This window comes from Phascolarctos cinereus, unplaced genomic scaffold (assembly GCF_003287225.1).
Source record: "Phascolarctos cinereus isolate Bilbo 61053 unplaced genomic scaffold, phaCin_HiC Scaffold_5;HRSCAF=322, whole genome shotgun sequence".
Taxonomy (NCBI): domain Eukaryota; kingdom Metazoa; phylum Chordata; class Mammalia; order Diprotodontia; family Phascolarctidae; genus Phascolarctos; species Phascolarctos cinereus.
Genome location: NW_027555958.1, coordinates 409,116,969 through 409,135,385, shown reverse-complemented (window position 1 = coordinate 409,135,385; position 18,417 = coordinate 409,116,969).

Here is an 18,417-nt window from a genome sequence, read left to right as displayed (position 1 = left end):
GAACAGACTTTGTTTAAAGAAATAAGAAATGGGAAGTAGGCTCAGTGAGAATCAGCATGAAATATTACACAGGAAAGACAGATTTTCACTATTGTTGTTCTCATCGAACAAGAAGCAGCTCTAGTCACTCCTTTTTTCATCTCAATATAAATCTATGGTCATGGCAGTGAATGCAATGCTGAGAAGCATCTGCTTTCCCATCTTCTGTCTCTCTCACTTGCTTACACCATCACGTCCTTCCCCAAGTATGTTGCTCACCTCTCACTTCTTATAGGAATTTGGCTTCCCCCCTCCAGGGACACTTGACACAAACCACAGATTGGGTGGAAGACCAACCTCTTCAGCTGCTGATCTCTTTTAGGAACATGACTATACCTGACTTTTTTTTTTCCCTGCTGATATCAGAAAGATACATTTTCCTTTAACTGGAGAAATGACCACAGATTTTCACAAGAAGTGTAGGTGGTTTTACATGTTGTTGGATTCCACTGGGTGTTCTACCATCAGGCAACAGCTTGAATTCTTTGCTTTAACTGCTTCAGGATGTTTCTCTCTCTCTCTCTCTCTCTCTCTCTCTCTCTCTCTCTCTCTCTCTCTCTCTCTCTCTCTCTCTCTCTCTCTGTCTTTCTGTCTCTCTCTGTCTTTCTGTCTCTCTCTGGCTTTTCTGTCTCTCTCTGGCTTTTCTGTCTCTCTCTGGCTTTCTCTCTCTGTCTCTCTTCTCTTTCTCTCTCTGTCTGTCTCTCTGTCTTTCTGTATCTTTCTGTCCCTGTCTCTGTCTCTCTCTGTCTTTCTCTGTCTCTGTCTGTGTCTCTATGTCTGTGTCTGTGTCTGTCTGTGTCTCTGTATCTATCTGTGTCTGTGTTTCTGTCTGTCTGTCTGTCTCTTTCCCTCCTCCTCCCTCTTTTTCTCTCTCACACAAGGGGTAGCTATTGAGGCTACAGGGAGGGAGGCTGTTAGGAGCCAGACAGGAAGATGCTCTCCCCACCCCCACCCCCCACCTGCTCTGCTTTCCTGGCAAGCCCCTGGATTCCAGCCCAGAGGCAAGGGAGAGGAGTGCTTACCAGGAAACACATTTCTCCAACTAACTCATAAGTAGCAAGCCCTAAAATGGGAAGAAGAGAGGCTTGCCTGGATTAACGAGCCTCCTCCCACACCTGGAGGCTTTGGCCAGCTTGCCAAGGGCAGGGAGGCAATTCCCTCTGGTACAAGAGCCCCTGCTTCTGCCTTCCAGGGGAATGTGGGCAAGCAGCTTGGGGTTCAGACTGGGAGTGTCGTTTGAACCGAGACAGGCACTCAGCAGCCTGTTTTCACTCAAGGTTTGGACAAAACCATTTGTATCTGGGTTGTTTGCCTAATTTAGTATATGTATTAGGTTTTCTCTCCTTTTCTTTTTTTTTCTTCTTCATTCCTTCCTTTCTTTCCTTCTTCCCCCTCCTTTTTTTCTCCCTCCTTCCTTCCCTCTCTTTCTTTCTCTTCTTCCTTCCTCAGCAAACTTCAAACATGATCATTTTTTTTTCCTGACAGGTCCCAGCTCAATCCCTAAGCCAAACAAAGAGTCAGAGACCTGGGTTCAAATTCTGACTCTGACACTGACTTGCTGTGTGACTATAGGCAAGTCATTAACCTCTTAGTGTTTCAGTTTCCTCATCTGTAAAATGGGGACACCAATACTTGTACTGCCTAAAATACAGGGCTGTTATAACAATAACAGGGTTGTTACTGGGTAAAGGTTTACTTTGTAAACCTTAAAGCCGTCTATAAGTGTGACTGGTTGTAAGTATTCTAAAATGAGCAGTAACAATACGAGGTGGCAGCATGGTATTGGGTATCACAGTATAAGCTTAGGCTCTGGAGTCTGAGAACCCAAGTTCAAATCCCATTTCTGATGATCACTACTGTGACCTTGGGCAAATGACTTGACCTTTCTGGTCCTCAGTTTCCTCAACTGTAAAATGGAATTGTAATAAAGGGCCTCTGAGGTGCCTTTCATCTCTAGATCTATGATCTGATTACCCTAAATGCCAAATGAATGACAGATTCCACAGGAGCTTAGAGGAATGCCAAGGTCGTGCTAGTAAATGTTTAACAATCAGCTCTCCAAATCACATAAATTTAATCTGCATTGTTAATATTTCTCCATCACGTTCTTAAATCTAGACAATAATAATAATAATTAATAATAATGATAAACCGAGCTCTGGGTAGTTTTCTTTTCTAGATTCCAAGGTGTAAATACACTGAAAATTTAGCCATTTTAAACAAGCCCACTGTGGCCAGCTGAGACATTCCTGGGGCTGGAGTGATGGACAAGAGCTTGCTTCACAGATAGGAGGAGGAGCCTTGAGTTTGACTTCTGAAAATGACAAAAGTGTAGATAAGCAGACAGGAACAAGGAAGGCATTGTAGGCAAACAGACATGGAACATAAGCAAAGACAAGGAAGTAGGAACACATACCACCTGTTTAAGGAACAATGCCCAGATAGGCAATTTCTTTGAAACTGAGAGTTCTGTAGAAAACTAGTAGGATCATAGAATGAGAGAGCCAGAGTGGGAAGGGTTCTCAGAGGCCAACCCCCTCATCTTAGAGCAGGGAAGATTTGAACCCAGATCCTCTAACCCCAGAACCACAGTACTTTCCACCGCACTGCCCTTTGGGCAGCTAGGTGCAGTCAATAGAGCACAAGGCCAGGAGTCAGGAAGACTTGAGTTCAAATCCAGCCTCAGACTCTTAGTAGGTATGTGACCCTGAGCAAGTCACTTAACCCTGTTTGCCTCCATTTCCTCATCTGTAAAATGAGCTGGAGAAGGACATGGCAAACCACCTCAGTGTCCTTTGCCAAGAAAACCCCAAGTGGGGTCATGAAGAGTCAGACATGACTGAAACAAATAAACAAAATCACCAGCACACCCCTGAAGTAGGTAGAGTGGGAGCAGAGAGATGATATCTCCAAAAAACATAAGTAGTCCTACAGTGTCACAGGTGTGGATTGTTCCTTCACCCATGTGCCTTGGCCATGACTGCTCTTTATGTGTGTTCTTCTCCCTAGGCGAATGTGCTCTTTCCACTGATGATATGGGTAAGTTGGGATACTGTGTGTCACAGAAATTGATCTAGTGCTACCTGTCTTATTTCATTATATTTCCTGTTTCTCTAAGTTCATTAAGTGCCTTAACTTTGAATGTTGTCCTCTGGCTGAATAGTAGGAGTAAACACATTGGTGGGGAGTGGAGAGGTATTGTTTGGATTGTATGTGGGTACCATAAGCCTGGGGTAGTCTATCCAGGGGTGCCATGTGTGAGAGGGGCGTGTAGTCATAATCCAAGAGAATAAACAGGAAATAAACAGAATCAAGGCTCAGAGTTCACAGAATACTCAAATCCCTAGGGAAAAACGGGAAATAAAATGAAGAGTTTGGAGCCTAAAGCCTGGGAAGTCAGCAGGGAGTCAGGGGAAGACTTCACAAAGGAAAGATGGACATCTGAAAGATGGCAGTTCAATCTCATATAACTTCTTTGCCCAAGGCAGCATTCTTTTAAAGACACATTGGCCACCAGAACCATAAATAGAGATACTGGTTCAGTTTTGTACTAGGGCAAGTTGACCTTGGGACCCAACATTCTGGGAGGAAAAATAGAGATACCCAGCTTCCTCTCTGTAAAGGAGAGGAATGTTCATAAGCATCTACCCTAAAACATGACATGGAAACCCAGGCTCACCCCAGTTGGGTATAGTCATCCTGAGAAAGCATGCAACCCACTCAGAGAGAATCTAGATAGCCCATGTCCCCAGGGCACAGCTAGTAGGTGGTACCCCAACCCTCAGTATGTGGAAGACAGCAAACAGGAGGCACAATGGTGGGGGATGTTGAGCTCCAGGAGAGAGGTACAAAAATAATGGGCCCATCAGAAAGGGCTCCAAGGCCTGACAAGGGGAAAGCCACATGGGGAGAGCTGACAGAGTTCATTTAATGAGCCTTAGTAATCTACCTGCTCAATAGGCTGTGGGATGTGAACCTCTATCATGTGTCTGTCATTAAGGACTGATAGGGGTGCACAAAATGAGGCTCCTGTCAAGAACAGGAAGGTATTTGGGGCTTTGTTGAATTTTCCTTGCCAGCCAGCAACTGCCAAGATCTTTTATAGCATTTGGCCAACAAAATGTTATGGTAAGCTGACGTCCAATGAGACAGATGGGATCTTTCACAATAGCGGCAAAGTTAGCTAATGAGGACATGCAAGCTCACTGACTTTCAGAGAAACTGCTGGCTCAATAAAAGCATATAAACCTAACGAAAAAAATTTTAAGTGAACCTATGATTTCCTAAGTTTAGGGAACTCCCAGTGATGAACTCCCTCTTTCAATGCAGAAGGAATTGGTTTGTTTTTACAGTACTGTTATTGTACACATTATTCTCCTGGTTCTCATTTCATTCTACAGTTTATAAAAGTCCTCAAAATTGTTTATTTTTATAATATTGATGTTATAGCATAAATTATTCTTTTGGATTTGCCCACTTCACTCTGCATCAGTTCATATAAATTCTTTGACATCTTTTAGAGGATCAGTAATGAAAATATGCTACCCATTACAGAGAGGTGAGATTTGGTGTGCTGAATTTTACATACATATGCATATATATATATATATATATATATATATATATATATATATATATATATATATATATGCATTCACATACACATATATAGCCACTGGGGCAGTTTGTTTTGCTTGACTATTCATATTTGTTACAAAAAATTTTTCTCTTTTCTTTTTTTTCCCAATAGGGTAGTGGTGGGTCAGAGAAAAAAATAGATTTAAATAGAGAAAGAGGGTGCTAAAGATGTAAACTGTTGCATGAACTTTCAGATGAGGTCATTTTGTCATTAGTTTTGCTTAACTTTTATTTTATTATAAGAGAATTCTCACAAATTAAAAATAATCTGTAAAAGTTTATAATGTAAAAACAAAACACATCAATAAAACTAAAAGTGACAAAAATTATTTCTATTAAGTAAGAATGAAATTTATAGAATGCCATTTTTATAAATTGAGAATATAACTTGTAAGACCGACTAAAAATACTGACACATGCATTCCTACTAAAAAGGTAGAATTAGGTTATGTATCACTGCCTCTCCTGGAGCCCCATTGCGCTTACTTGGCTTAACATCAGGCCACAAATTCCAAAGGAAGAAAAGGAAGGGAGGAAAAACAAGAAGGCAGAGATAACAATAACAGTTGGCATTTATATAGCACTTGAAAGTTTATAAATGGCTCAGCAGGAAGAAAGAGCCTGAGATGTGGACTCTGGCTTTGGGTGGATTAGATAGGCAGGGAGAGAGGGAGGAGTGGAAGAGAACAAGTAGGTGTTTTAATCAGAGTTCAGCTTCTTTTTAAGGGACAGGCCTATCTTGAACCATTAGTTTCCTGCTTTGTTAACAACAGAAAGCTTCCTCCTGAATTCAGTTAACATGGCCCCTGGCTGTCCCCTTCATAGCAGCCTTTCTGGTTTTGCTGTACATAGAGGTTGTATTAGAAATGAGAGGCAGTCAAGGCAGTCAACTCACTTTAATTAACCTCCCACTATGTGCCAGACACTGTGTTAAAGCATTAGGTATACAAAAAAAAAAAAAGCTAAAACAGTCCCTACCTTAAAGGAACTCATCACCTGCTGTAGGAGATAACACGCAAACAACTATGTAAAATGAGTTAGGCAGAGAATAAATCAGGGGTGCTCTACGAGGGAAGGCACCATCATTGTTGTTATTGTTGTTGTTAATGGTGATGTTTTTGTTTGTCCTTCATTCTCTAAGAGGACCATGACATTGGGAAGGTGATGTCTTGACTTGCAAGTGAATCGGATTTAAGTGAGGCAGGGCTGTGCAGAGTCACCAATCTCACTCTCTGCTCTGGAGCCATCTGGATCCAATGGAAAGACATAGATCAGGACAACTGGAGATGGCCCCAGATGCAGTTGGAGACCTGGGTCTTTTTTAAGCTAAGGTCTTTCCCAGGTCTCAGTTCGTCTGAGGCAACACCCATTCAGGGATTGAGGTTAGGTAAGAAATGAGACAAAAAATAGGGGTATTAAGAAAGGCCTCTTGCAGAAGGTTGGAGTTTATCTAAGACATGAAGGAAGGCTGGGTGGCCACTTAGGAGACGGTTAGAATAGTCTAGACATGAGGCAATAAAGAGCTGAGCTAATGTTCTGGGAACAGAAAGGAACCCAAAGATGTGAAAGACCTTAGAGAGAACCCATGAGCTTTAGTGCCTGAGTAGGGGAAATGAGGGTGCTAGATGCCACAGTGGAGAGAGTACTAGGTTGTTTTATTTTTAATAATTGAAAAAATAATAAAGATTTTCTAGATCAGTCCATGGGAAAATTAGTCCATGATCTAGTGTCATGTCCTTGGTTATTACCGTCCCCCACATTTGCATTTTTTTTTCATTTTACCATTGGATACCTGGAGACACAGATTTCATCCCACTGAAAATAATAAACTAAGTCACTTGGCACTTTATTTAGTGATTAGATTTATCAGGAATAATCTTTAAAATTACATCAAACAGGGGCAGTTAAGTGGATAGAGGACCGGCCCTGCGTTCAAATCTGGCCTCAGACCAAACACTTGACATTTACTAGCTATGTGACCCTGGGCAAGTCACTTAACCCCAATTGCCTAAAATTAAAAAAAAAATTTTAATGATATCAAACAGCACTTTAGAGGACAGTTGTTCAATAAAGAGATCCTTCTTGATCAGTAAAGTGATAGAGTTTGATCCTCATAGAAAATTATAGAAAGTTCAAGAATTTACCTCATACTGGAGGGTTTTGCACTGAAGTCACCATGCTGGAACAGTGTTTATCAATGGAAAGGGAAAACAAGATTTTGTGATGTTAGATCATAACACTTTCACACAGATTCAAGGACTTCCAGGATGAGATAAAGATATTACAGATCACAAAGATTCAAGCAATAATAGTTTTATGTGAACAGACCAAATTCTATCTTATTATCCAATTTATTGATGAAAATGTTAAATATCATAGGACAAATCACAGACCTCTGGGGCACATCACCCTAAGCTAACATTGAACAATAATTACTCTCTATGTCCAGCCATTCAACTAGTTCCAAATCCATTTTAAAAAATCAGAATTTTTTTAAAAATGTACTTCCCTAAATATTAGTGACTTCTAACATTTTTCCAATTTTTCAGAAACTTTGCATTTTTACTTTTTTTTTTTTTGGCCAGGCAATAGAGTTAAGTGACTTGCCCAGGGTCACACAGCTAGTACTAGTAAGTGTTATGTGTCTGAGGCCAGATTTGAACTCAGGTCCTTCTGAATCCAGGGCTGGTGCTCTATCCACGGTGCCACCTAGCTGCTCCTACATTTTTACTTTCTAAAACATAATTTCTCTGCTGATTCTTGGTTTCTAAGAAAACCATCACGTCCTCTACAAATAATGATAATTTCACCTCTTTTTTGCTTAATTTATACCTTTTAATTTTCTACCTTGTCTTATTTCTATACCTAACATTTCTAGAACTACGCCAGATAATAGTAATAAGAAGGGGTGTCCTTACTTTACTTCTATTTCTACTGGGAAAGTTTCTAGTATTTCTCTAGGCAAATAACGATAGTTCTTGATTTTCAAGTTGTCAATCAAATGAAGATTTAAGATAGAAACTTCTGATCATATTAAAGAAAGGCCCACCCCTACTTATATTTAGGATATTTTAACATAAGCGTACATCATTTTTGTCACAACCTCTTTAGGCTTCAGCTTACTCATCTGCAAAAATGAAGATACTGAACTAGATGGTGTCTAAGGTCTCTTCTGGCTTTCAATCTATAATCATATATATATATATATATATATATATATATATATGTAAATTGAAATGATAATGATGTTGATGATGGAGGAGTACCTCTCTCCCCAAATGAAATGACAGATTTTTGCTATTGCTGGTGCTGGTTCTGATACCGTTCCAGAAAAGCCAGAATTTTGATCAATTTTGTTATTTTGAGTTGATAAGGGAAAGGAAGGGGGAAGGGGGGGACTAGCAAAGGAGGGCCTAGACAGAATATGGAGGATTTTTCAACTCAAAAACAGAGAATGAATTTTCAACTTTACTCAAATAAACAGTATGCTGTCTGGCATTCCTACAGCCAAAGATATACATTTAAATGCCCCAAAGAAGACTTTCTTGTTCTCAGTTCTTCTATTCCTAAAACATAGGTCTGACACTATCACAAGAAGCTATAGCAGTTTCTTAGGGCCTCTAGGATAAAATAAGAACTCATTTGAGTTTTAAAGCCCTTTGCAATCTGGCTCCAATTCACCATTCCAGACTTATCATACATTATTCTCCTAAGCACCCTCTATGTTTCTGCCAAACTGCCTGTTTACTGTTTCATGAACGCAACCTTCCTCCTCCTAACCTTGTGACTTTTCACCAGCTATCCATCATACCTAGAATGCAGGCCCTCTTCACCTCTGCGGCAGGAGAATTCCTCACTTCCTTCCGTACGCATCTGAAGTCTACCCTGTCTCCTTCTGCTGCTAAGGCTCAACCCAGAAATTACTTTGTCCATGCCTTCATGCAGCTCAATCAGCATTTTTATGAATAATTAGGTTTTTAAAATATGCAAACCAGTTTATCTGCATATGCTAAGATCCCTTTATGATGGGTGAGTCAAGAAGGGAAAATCATGACTGGCTAACCAAGCCTTGGGGAGACTTTAAATAACTGACAGAATTTCATGAGTGGACTACCATCAGCAAAGTAGGCAAGGGGTGAAGAATTCCAGGCCTGGAAGCACCTTGTGGGGACAGAAATTTGCCTCTGTACCCAAGGTAAGAAGTTGGGGAGTGGGAGTCACTCCACAAGGAATATTACCAGTAGTATGCTGAAGACAGCTTGCATTGACTGTGGAGAGCCAGTTGTTAAATTTTCCACCTCCAAAATTAGCAAACTGCTGCAAATCAGAATGTGATTTATTGTTGTTGTTTTTTTAATTGTCTAGACTTAAAGTGATGGGAAAATGCTAATAATACAGATTAAACTTGAGAGTATGTCTTGAATACTTTTTTTTTTTGAAGAGCCAGTTAGTTTTTGTGTTTTATAGTATTTTTTCCAATTCCACGTAACATTCACTTTTTTTTTTTTGGTGAGGCAATTGAGATTAAGTGACCTGCCCCAGGTCACACAGCTAGTAATGTCAAGTGTCTGGTCTGAGGCCAGATTTGAACTCAGGTCCTCCTGACTCCAGGCCCAGTGCTCTGTATACTGCACCACCTAGCTGCCCCAACATTCACTTTTATAAGATTTTGGAGTTCTAAACTTTTTTCTCTCTACCTCCCCCTCTCCCCTCCCCAAGATGGCAACCAATCTGATATAGGTTATACATGTACAATCATATTAAACATATTTCCACATTAGTCATGTTATGAAGGAAGAATCAGAATAAAAAGGAAAAACTAAGAGAAAGAAAAAATAAAACCAAAAAAAAAGGTGAAAATAGAATGCTTCAATCTGCATTCAGATGCCATAGTTCTTTCTTTGGGTGTGGACATTATTTTCCATCATGAGTCTTTTGAACCAGTTGTTTTAACAGCCTGAGTGTTACCTTACCCTCCCATTGACCATGTCATTGGAATGACTGCATCAATAAGAAACAATTCATCCAACCTGCAATGGAGAGAAACACACCAAAAACACACATAGACACAGATGCAGAAGAATAGCTAAGGGAAGGAGGTCGCAGCCTCAGAGAGTAGCACTTCTTGTGGCAAAGAGAACTCTGGTTATGACTTCTAGGACACTGACCTCAGAGCCCAGCAGAAGGAGTCTTTACAAGATCTCCATAAAGAGAGAACAGGATTCCCAGCACCAGGATTTGCAATATTGCCCTTTGCTACAACACATGTTCCCTATACATGTCACCACATTCGTACTTTATGTAGGAGCCTACTCTCCCCAGGGACCTTGTATGTTCAGAAGAGATCATCCTGAGTTTGGGGGAATTTTTTGTACCACTGTTCTAACTATACAAACCTAATAAATACCTTTTCTAAAAGTTAACTGAAGTTTAGCCAGCTAATGGTAATAGGAGGCACACTGGCGGGGGTTTGTGAGCAACAGTTTTAAAAGTCACAACACCTTTGAGCTGCCTGAGGGAAACCTGAGGAGGAGGAGTTAATTGATTTTCTGGGGACCCCAACTTGTGTGAGTCAGAGGTATAAAAACTCACAGCCTGAGGGGGGAGTAAGTCCAGAAGGAATGCTTCATATATTTTTTAGTATTAATGTTCCATGGATATAGGGATCATATTTTCCCCTCTCAATAAAACATAAACTCATTGATAACATTTCTTTTCTTTCCCCTTTTCATTCCAAGTTCCTAGCGCAGTACTGGCACATTTAGAGGCAGCTGGTGGCACAGTGCCTGGAGTCAGAAGACCTCAGTTCAAATGCAGCCTCAGACACTTACCCATTGTGTAACTCTTGACAAGTCATTTAATAGTCATTTGACTCAGTTTTCTCAACTATAAAATGGGTTCAATAATAGCACCTACCCTGCAGGGTTGTTGTGAGGGTCAAATGAAATCACATTTGTAGAAAAAAAAAAGAAAAACTGCTTAAAGCAGTGCCTGGTACATATTCAGCATTTTAAAAATGCTTGTCCCCTTCTCTTCCCTAGTAATTGTTTAATAAATGTTTGGTGAATCACTATCGTTGTTGTTGTTGTCAATAATAATAATGATAATAAATACTTACTCGGCACCTTAAGGTTTACAAAGTACTTTTCTCACAATAACCTTGTGCTTAGTGTGGTATATGACACACAACTGGCATTTAATAAATGCTGGTTGATGATGATGATGATGATGATGAAGAAGTAAAATAGTACGTGTATCATTATCCCCAGGGGCAGCAAGGTGGCACAGTGGATAGAGTGCCGGAACTAGAGTCAGAAAGACTCTTCCTGAGTCGAAACCTGGTCTCAGACACCGGCTGTGTGACCCTGGGCAAGTCACTTAACCCTGTTTGCCTCAGTTTCCTCATCTATACAATGAGCTGGGGAAGGAAACTGCAAACCACTCCAGTACCTTTGCTAAGGAAACCCCAAATGGGGTCATGAACAGTCAGGCACAACTAAAATGATTAACAACAATAAAATCATTATCCCCATTTTACAGATGAGAAAACCGAGACTCAGACATTAAGTAGGTTACCAAAAGTCACACAAGTAAATGTGTTTCAGGCTAGCACTTGAACCCAATTCTCCTAATGCCAAATCAAGTGTTCTTTCCACTAACATCTGGGTTTTATAAGCCTATAAAAAAAAAAAAGTCTGAAAACCATCTCTCCTAAAGGCATTTCTGCACCAGAGACCACAGGAAAATTTGCACGTCCCACTTTGGCTCCATGGTGTTCAGCATTTTGTCAAGCTTTTGTTTCGGGCCAGGTAAGAGGGAGACTAAACTGAGCCTTTAACCAGGTCCCTCTGGAAATGGTGGGGCCAGAGGTTCCCTGCTCAGAAGCTGGCTGGAGGAGTTTTGGGACCATACCAGTCTAGCAACAGAGTGCTCCACCCACGTGGGGGAAACAGTGTGACTGCAGAGATTAGGAGTTTCCCCTCCTCCTGGTGGGGCGCAGGGTAAGTGTCCCCCACTGTGTTGGCCCCTTCCAGCATTGCGCTTGGAGGGGAAGCATGTCTGGGATCATTTTCCCTCAAACAGTAACCCCTGTGTCTCTCAAGCCATACCTGATCCTAGTCACATGAAACCGGGGAGCTGTGAAGCTAGAAAGGGCTCCAGCCTTTGGGCCTGAAAAATCCCATAAAGGGTCTATCTGTGAGCTTGGTTGATTTTTTGTTTTAGTTTCACAATTTTTTTTTATTATGAATTTAAACGGGACCTATTGAACATCAAACTGAAACTATTTCATTTCTCCAAAGCCTCCTCTAGACTCCACTAGCATCTATACATGTCTTCTCTACTTTGGACTCTACTTTTATTAGTAGTCATTACTCTACAGATACAGTCCATGTTTGTCACTTTTAGTAGTTAAATAGTTGTCTCTAGTACCAAGCTGCTGCTGCCCATTTCTGGAACATCACTGGGGCCGGACCTAGGCAACATGGTGGAAAGAGCCTTAGACCAAGAGTTCCGAAACCTGAGTTCTAGTTTCATCTCCTCAACTTATTAGCTGGCGAACAATTGGTTAGCTTCTTAGCCTCTCTGGGCCTCAGTTTCTCTATCTATAAAATGGGGGTGATTGTGTTATCCTGCCAATTACCCAACTTTACTGTGCGAATCAGAATCAGAATAATTCTTTTTTTTAATCTGGTCCTGTGATTCCATTCGTGTAAAGAATTCTAGAAGGGCAATCTCTATCCACCCAATGGTGTGATCAGCAACATCTCGATAAGCTGGAAGCTTGAAGAATTGCCTCTAGAGTATTGCCCACGCCATCAGCTTGTGTCAAAGGCAGCAGTGGAACTCAGGTCTTCCTAAGCCACGCTGCCTTTCATTAACAGATGGATATTAATATCTAGCATGATGACTAAAAACAATCTCTACTGGGTCTCACAAGGGGTCAGGGCATTCACCTCTCCCTGCTCAGCACTCAGATATGTGGTGCTACACTAGGTCCATTCCTGGAGGCGGGAGGTGGGGGTGGGGGTGGGGGGGGTGCCTGAATTCTCAATACATGAAATAGGCTTCTCAACTCTCACTTTCATTGGCTCATCACCTCCACCTCAGAAATCCCAAAGAAAGTTGCTAATTATAGAAAGAATTATTGGGTTCAAAGGTCATGGGGTTTTTAAGGGTAGAAACAAAAACTGTACTCAATGTACAGACACGAATTAGATCTAAGACAGGTAGTTTGTTTCCACACAAAGAGAGAAATATGAAGCATAAGAAAATCATAGCATATATCACACAATGATTAGAACAGAATTTGATAACTTAGGGGGGTTTTTTTTGGCAATATAATTGGTGTTAAGTGACTTGTCCAGGGTCACACAGGGTCAAGTGTCTGAGGCCAGATTTGAACTCAGGTCCTCCTGACTCCAGGGCCAGTGCTCTATTCACTGTGCCACCTAGCTGCCCCCTTAACCTATTATTACTTGTATACACAGCTGGGAGGCATTTCACATTCAAGACTCATTGGGACATAAATAGGTTTTACAAAACTGCTAATTAGCCACCTGGCATTGTACCCCCATTAACACTGTCCAATCAATGGCAACATTATCTGTTAAGTTATAACCCTACTGCAGAAATCTCCAATCTCATTTCCATTTTGAAATCATTATGATACTTTGAACTGGATGGTAGCATAAGCTTGATCTTTCTGATGGCCTTTTAAGTTCTTGCCTAGCACAGACAATTTCTGCTACTCCTTGGGTGCTCTCTCTTGGCAGTGGTCAAACTGCCCAGTGTGGACTCTTCCCTTTACAATCAGCTACGGCTGCCTTAGGGGATGCTACTATGCTGCCCCCTTGGCAGCAGGCAATGTGGTCACTGAGACTGGACTCCTCCAGGTGTTTGGCGTGCTCACAAGGCTCACACCAAAGGAAAGAAGACACAAATGGGAGGCAACCCCATCCTATATCTATATAAAAAAAGAAAGAAAGAAAGAAAATGAAAAAAAAAAAGTTGGAAACCTTACTATTTCCAGGATCAAAGACAAATGTCTCTGCACAGATTTGAAGCTCTTCCTAACCTGGTCACTTTCTACCTTTCCAGCCTTCTTATATCTTACTCCCCTCCCCAAACTCTACAATCCAGCTACCTTGGATCAAAACCCTTGGAATTTCTTGAATACTAATTCTAGGATTACATATAGGATAATAGATGTAGGATATCTAGGATAATACTAGGATATCTAGACTATCTAGGATAATACTAATTTTCAGACCTTTGCCCTGGCTGTCTCTCTTCCCCTTTCTCCCCTCCCCCAATGCCTGGAATGCTCCATCTCCTCATGCCCATCTCTTAGCTTCCCTGCTAAGAATCCCTCAGATCCAGCTCAAATCCCACCTTCTGCTAGAAGTCTTTTCTGGTCCCCTAGATGCTAATGCCTTACCAAAACATTCTCCATTTACTGTGTATATTTCTTACATTCACCTATTTATTTACATCCTATCCCTCCCATTAGATTATATGCTTTTTGAGAGAAGAAACCATTTATTTTTGCCTTTCTTTGTATCCCAGTGCTTAGCATACTGCTTGACACACATAGTAGGCACTTTTTAAGTGACTACTGACTGACTCTAAAGCTAGAATATTGTACTCTGTGATGCCTCTTAGACCTTCCTGTTCATACTTCGGCATGAAAAATGAATGGGTGGAGACTGTTCTCAGAAAATAAGCCTAAGATCCTAAGCTCCCAAACAAAAAAGTCAGTCTGCATCGTACTTTATAGAAGTGCAGGTATTAAACTGTCTTCCCCTCCCCCCTACCCCAAACTCCACTCTCCATCCCCCAACTCAAGGCCTTTTTTGGGAGGGAGGGAGGCCTGGGACCTGTGATTTCATCAACATAGAGAAATATGGATGTGGAAACTCCTTCCACTCACAACATAAGCAATCTGTCTGCTACTTACTCTTAGAGAGTTTTCTGGGGGTATCGAGGGGTCAGATGCATTGCCTGTGGTCCCACAGCTGGTCTGTGTCAGAGGCAGGTTTTCCTTATTCTAAGCTGCCCTCTATCCACTCTGCCTAGCAGGGTCCCAATTCAAAGTATGTAATGAGAAAATTAATCAGAACAAATGTATTGCCCCCAAAGCCAACATCCAGGATGTGACAATTATGAAACAGGTAACAGACTTGGAGTCAACATAATTATTAGGATGCAGGACTCCAGAGGGAGAGCCACTAGGAGAGTACGTGTGACTCCCCCCTTCTCCAGGCTTCATGGAGTCAAATGATCCCTGAACTACATCTGGCTTTTGCCAAAACCCAAATTCCTGCTTCTAAAGTGTTGGAAGGGGAGGAGAAATGGCATGTAGGGGAGGGTTTATAAGGCTTTGGGAAGTCAAATACTCCCTAGGAAATATTTCAATCTGTAAATGAATCAGAAACACATGGATCACATTTTCCTGAGAATACACATGGATTTTAAAATTAAGGGGCGAAGGAGGGAGGGCCAAAGTTTTGTTTTGTGTTTTTGCCAGAGCACATTTGGGGGATTCTGATGATTCCCGAACCATTTACAAGACATTCTGAAGTGTCTATGAGACTCCAAATGGCCCACCTTTGGCCTGGTCTAAAGGATCAGCAAGTTCCCTGCCTATTTGTTCCTTTGCAGCCCAACACCCCAGCTTAATCCATTCATAGCATCTGGCATACATTGGGCGCCTTATATATACTTCTTGACCGAATGAATTACTCAACTTAAGGCTAGAAAGTCCCTAGGTAGAGACAAGATAGATTGTACCAATGGATCCCACCAATCAGATTTTGGGGGGGGAGGAGCCCATACTATATGACTGTACTATGGTAGATAGATGCTTTGGGAGATACATGAGAAATGTAAGACATGTTTCTTACCCCTAAAGTACTTATATTCAAAATTTTCATTCCCCTTTCAGCTGTGTTCCAACCCTCTGGACTTCACTATTATGTTTCAGCTGCCTTCTCACCCTGAAAAATCCTTCCACTTCAGCCCCCTTCTCCCACTGGTGAATTCCATCTGGGGCTTCCATTTTGGGGAAGGGCTCTGGCCAACCATGCTTTATTCACTGCCCAGATGTGCTCCTCTCCAGACTTTGCCATCCTGCCCCTGTCACGTACCTTCTTCCTCCTTCCCCTCCCCTACTTTTTAGCTTCCTTTTAGATGTCTTCCTCCATCAGAATGTAAGCTCCTTGAGGGCAGGAGCAGTCCTTATTTTTGCTTGTATTAAGTTCCTAGCACACAGTAAGTACTTAATAAGTGCTTATTACCTACCTACCTATCTGAGATGACCAGACAAGTATATAATACAGTGCCAATTTTTATGTGCAGTATAAATTGAGAGAAAGATAAAAATGGTTGGATTAGTTTGGGAAGGTTTCTTTGTAGACATGAGACCAGAGTTAAATCTTGACTAAGCCAGAATTCCAGTAGCTAACACTGAGGGGTGGCTGCCCAACACTTAACATTATCTCTGATAGGCTAAATGAAAAGGTTCCTCTATGTACAAGGGAAGGGGGAGTTGATTTCCCCTAATTCCCTCCTCTACCTAGCCCAAGGGATTTAGCCGTAAGATATAGTCCTAAATGACAAGGAGATATTGAAGTGGTAACAAGGTGTTAAGATCTCTCTATGAACTATTAACACTTTTCTGTCTTCGTGTCTTAGAGCCTACGTCCCTCATCTGACACTCTTGAACAGACTCTCCAACTGCTAGATGAAGTGTGCCTTGGATGACTATCTCCACTGTTAGGAACCATGATGGATGAGGAGTGGGGCAAGAGAAGAAAATCTGCTACCTAAGAGGTGAAGAGCTAGTAACTCTTCCTGCTACCCCTCTCTCTTTGGCCCCTCTAAATTTCTCAACTCTCAAACTCCTGGCTCTCTCCAGGGCTTAGCTATTTAAAATTCCCAGAGACGTGGCCAATTTTCAGTCCAGTGAATCATGTCGGCTTTTCTGCCTTGATCAGAGAGGGGTGTCCATAAAAGGATCATCAAGTGGTAACATCCTGCTACCATTCCAAACCTCAGTAAGAGAGGTCTATATTAACTCAGCTGCAAAAGAGTTTGGGGGTGAGGCATGAATCAAATTCTCCTTGACCAACATCACAAAGAATTCTCTGAGAATGAGTTTCCTGTCTTCAACTCCATGCAGATTTGCTTCAATTTATGTATGGGATATGATATATGTATAATATATTTTATGTAATTTGGATGACATATATTCTGGGAAAATGTTGCATAAAATCAATTTTGTTTCAAAGGTACTATTCACCATGCCTTACAGAACCAAGCATGTCTTACATACAGTAATTGCTCAATTACTGACTGAATCTTTGAATGGAAAGGATCGTTGTGATCAATCCCTTTTTTACATTCACCACCTTCATCTCTCCAATCTCTACTTTACTGAGTGTATAAAGTTAGGCTTTTACAAGCAGTTCTTGAAAGTATCATATTTTTATAGCTATAGATTCTTGATCACCTAGGGGGTGGGGTCCCAATTACAAGTTCATCAAACTGCATTTTGGGAGAAATAACCTGGAAGGACCATATTTTATTCTCCTAAAACTATGTAGGCCTGTCTGGTTGTTACCATTTTATTCACATACTAACATCTCACATTTCCAAAGCACTTTAAGCTTTGTAAAACCCTTTCCTCACAGCCCTGTGAAGTAGGAAGCATCAGGATTATTATTCCCATTTTAAGGATGAAGAAACTAGACCAGTGGAACCAATTAGGCACACAGCACACAGAGGCAAACAAATGCATGAGCATAGTTTTTGATAAACCCACAGATCTCAGTTACTGGAAGAAGGATTTACTATGTGACAAAAACTACTGGGCAAACTGGAAAGCAGTTTGGCAGAATTAGATTTAGACCAACACTTGATACCATATACCCATATAAGCTCCAATTGGATATATCACCTAGATATAAAAAGTCACATCATAAACAAATTAGAAGAGCAAAGAAGAAATTACCTTTTGGGCCTATGGATGTGAAAAGAATTCATAACTAAAGAAGTGATAGGATCACAAAGATAAAATGGACAATTTTGATTATTTTAATACTTAAGTTATTTTGATATTTTAATTTTATATTAAAAAGGATTCACATAATATAATATAATCAAAACTAGAAGGGAAGCAGATGACTGGGAAAAATCCTTGAAACAAATTTCTCTGATAGAGATCTTATTCCCAAGAGGCCTAGATAATGAACTGAGTCAAATTTATAAGATTAAGAGTCATTCATCAATAGATAAATGGTCCAAGGATATGAACAAGCAATTTTCAAAGGAAGAAATCCAAGTTTTTAATAATCATATGGGAAAATGTTCTTAATTGCTAATAATTCTAGAAATACAAATTAAAACAATTTGAGATTAAACCTCTGATCTTCCTACTGGCAAAGATGGTAAAAGAGCTGAAAAAGATAAATGTTGGAGGAACTATGGGAAAACAGGTACACTAGAAAACTGCTGGTTGAGCTATGAATTGATCCAGTCATTTTAGAAAGCAATTTGGAACTCTGCACACTCTTTGACCCAGCTATACCACTATTAGGCCTATACCCAAAAGAAACCCAAGAAAAAGGAAAAGGACATATATATACAAAAATATTATAGCAGCTCTTTTCATAGTAGCCAAAAATTAGAAACTAAAAGAATGCCCTACTACTGAAGATCGGCTAAACAAATAGTGTTATA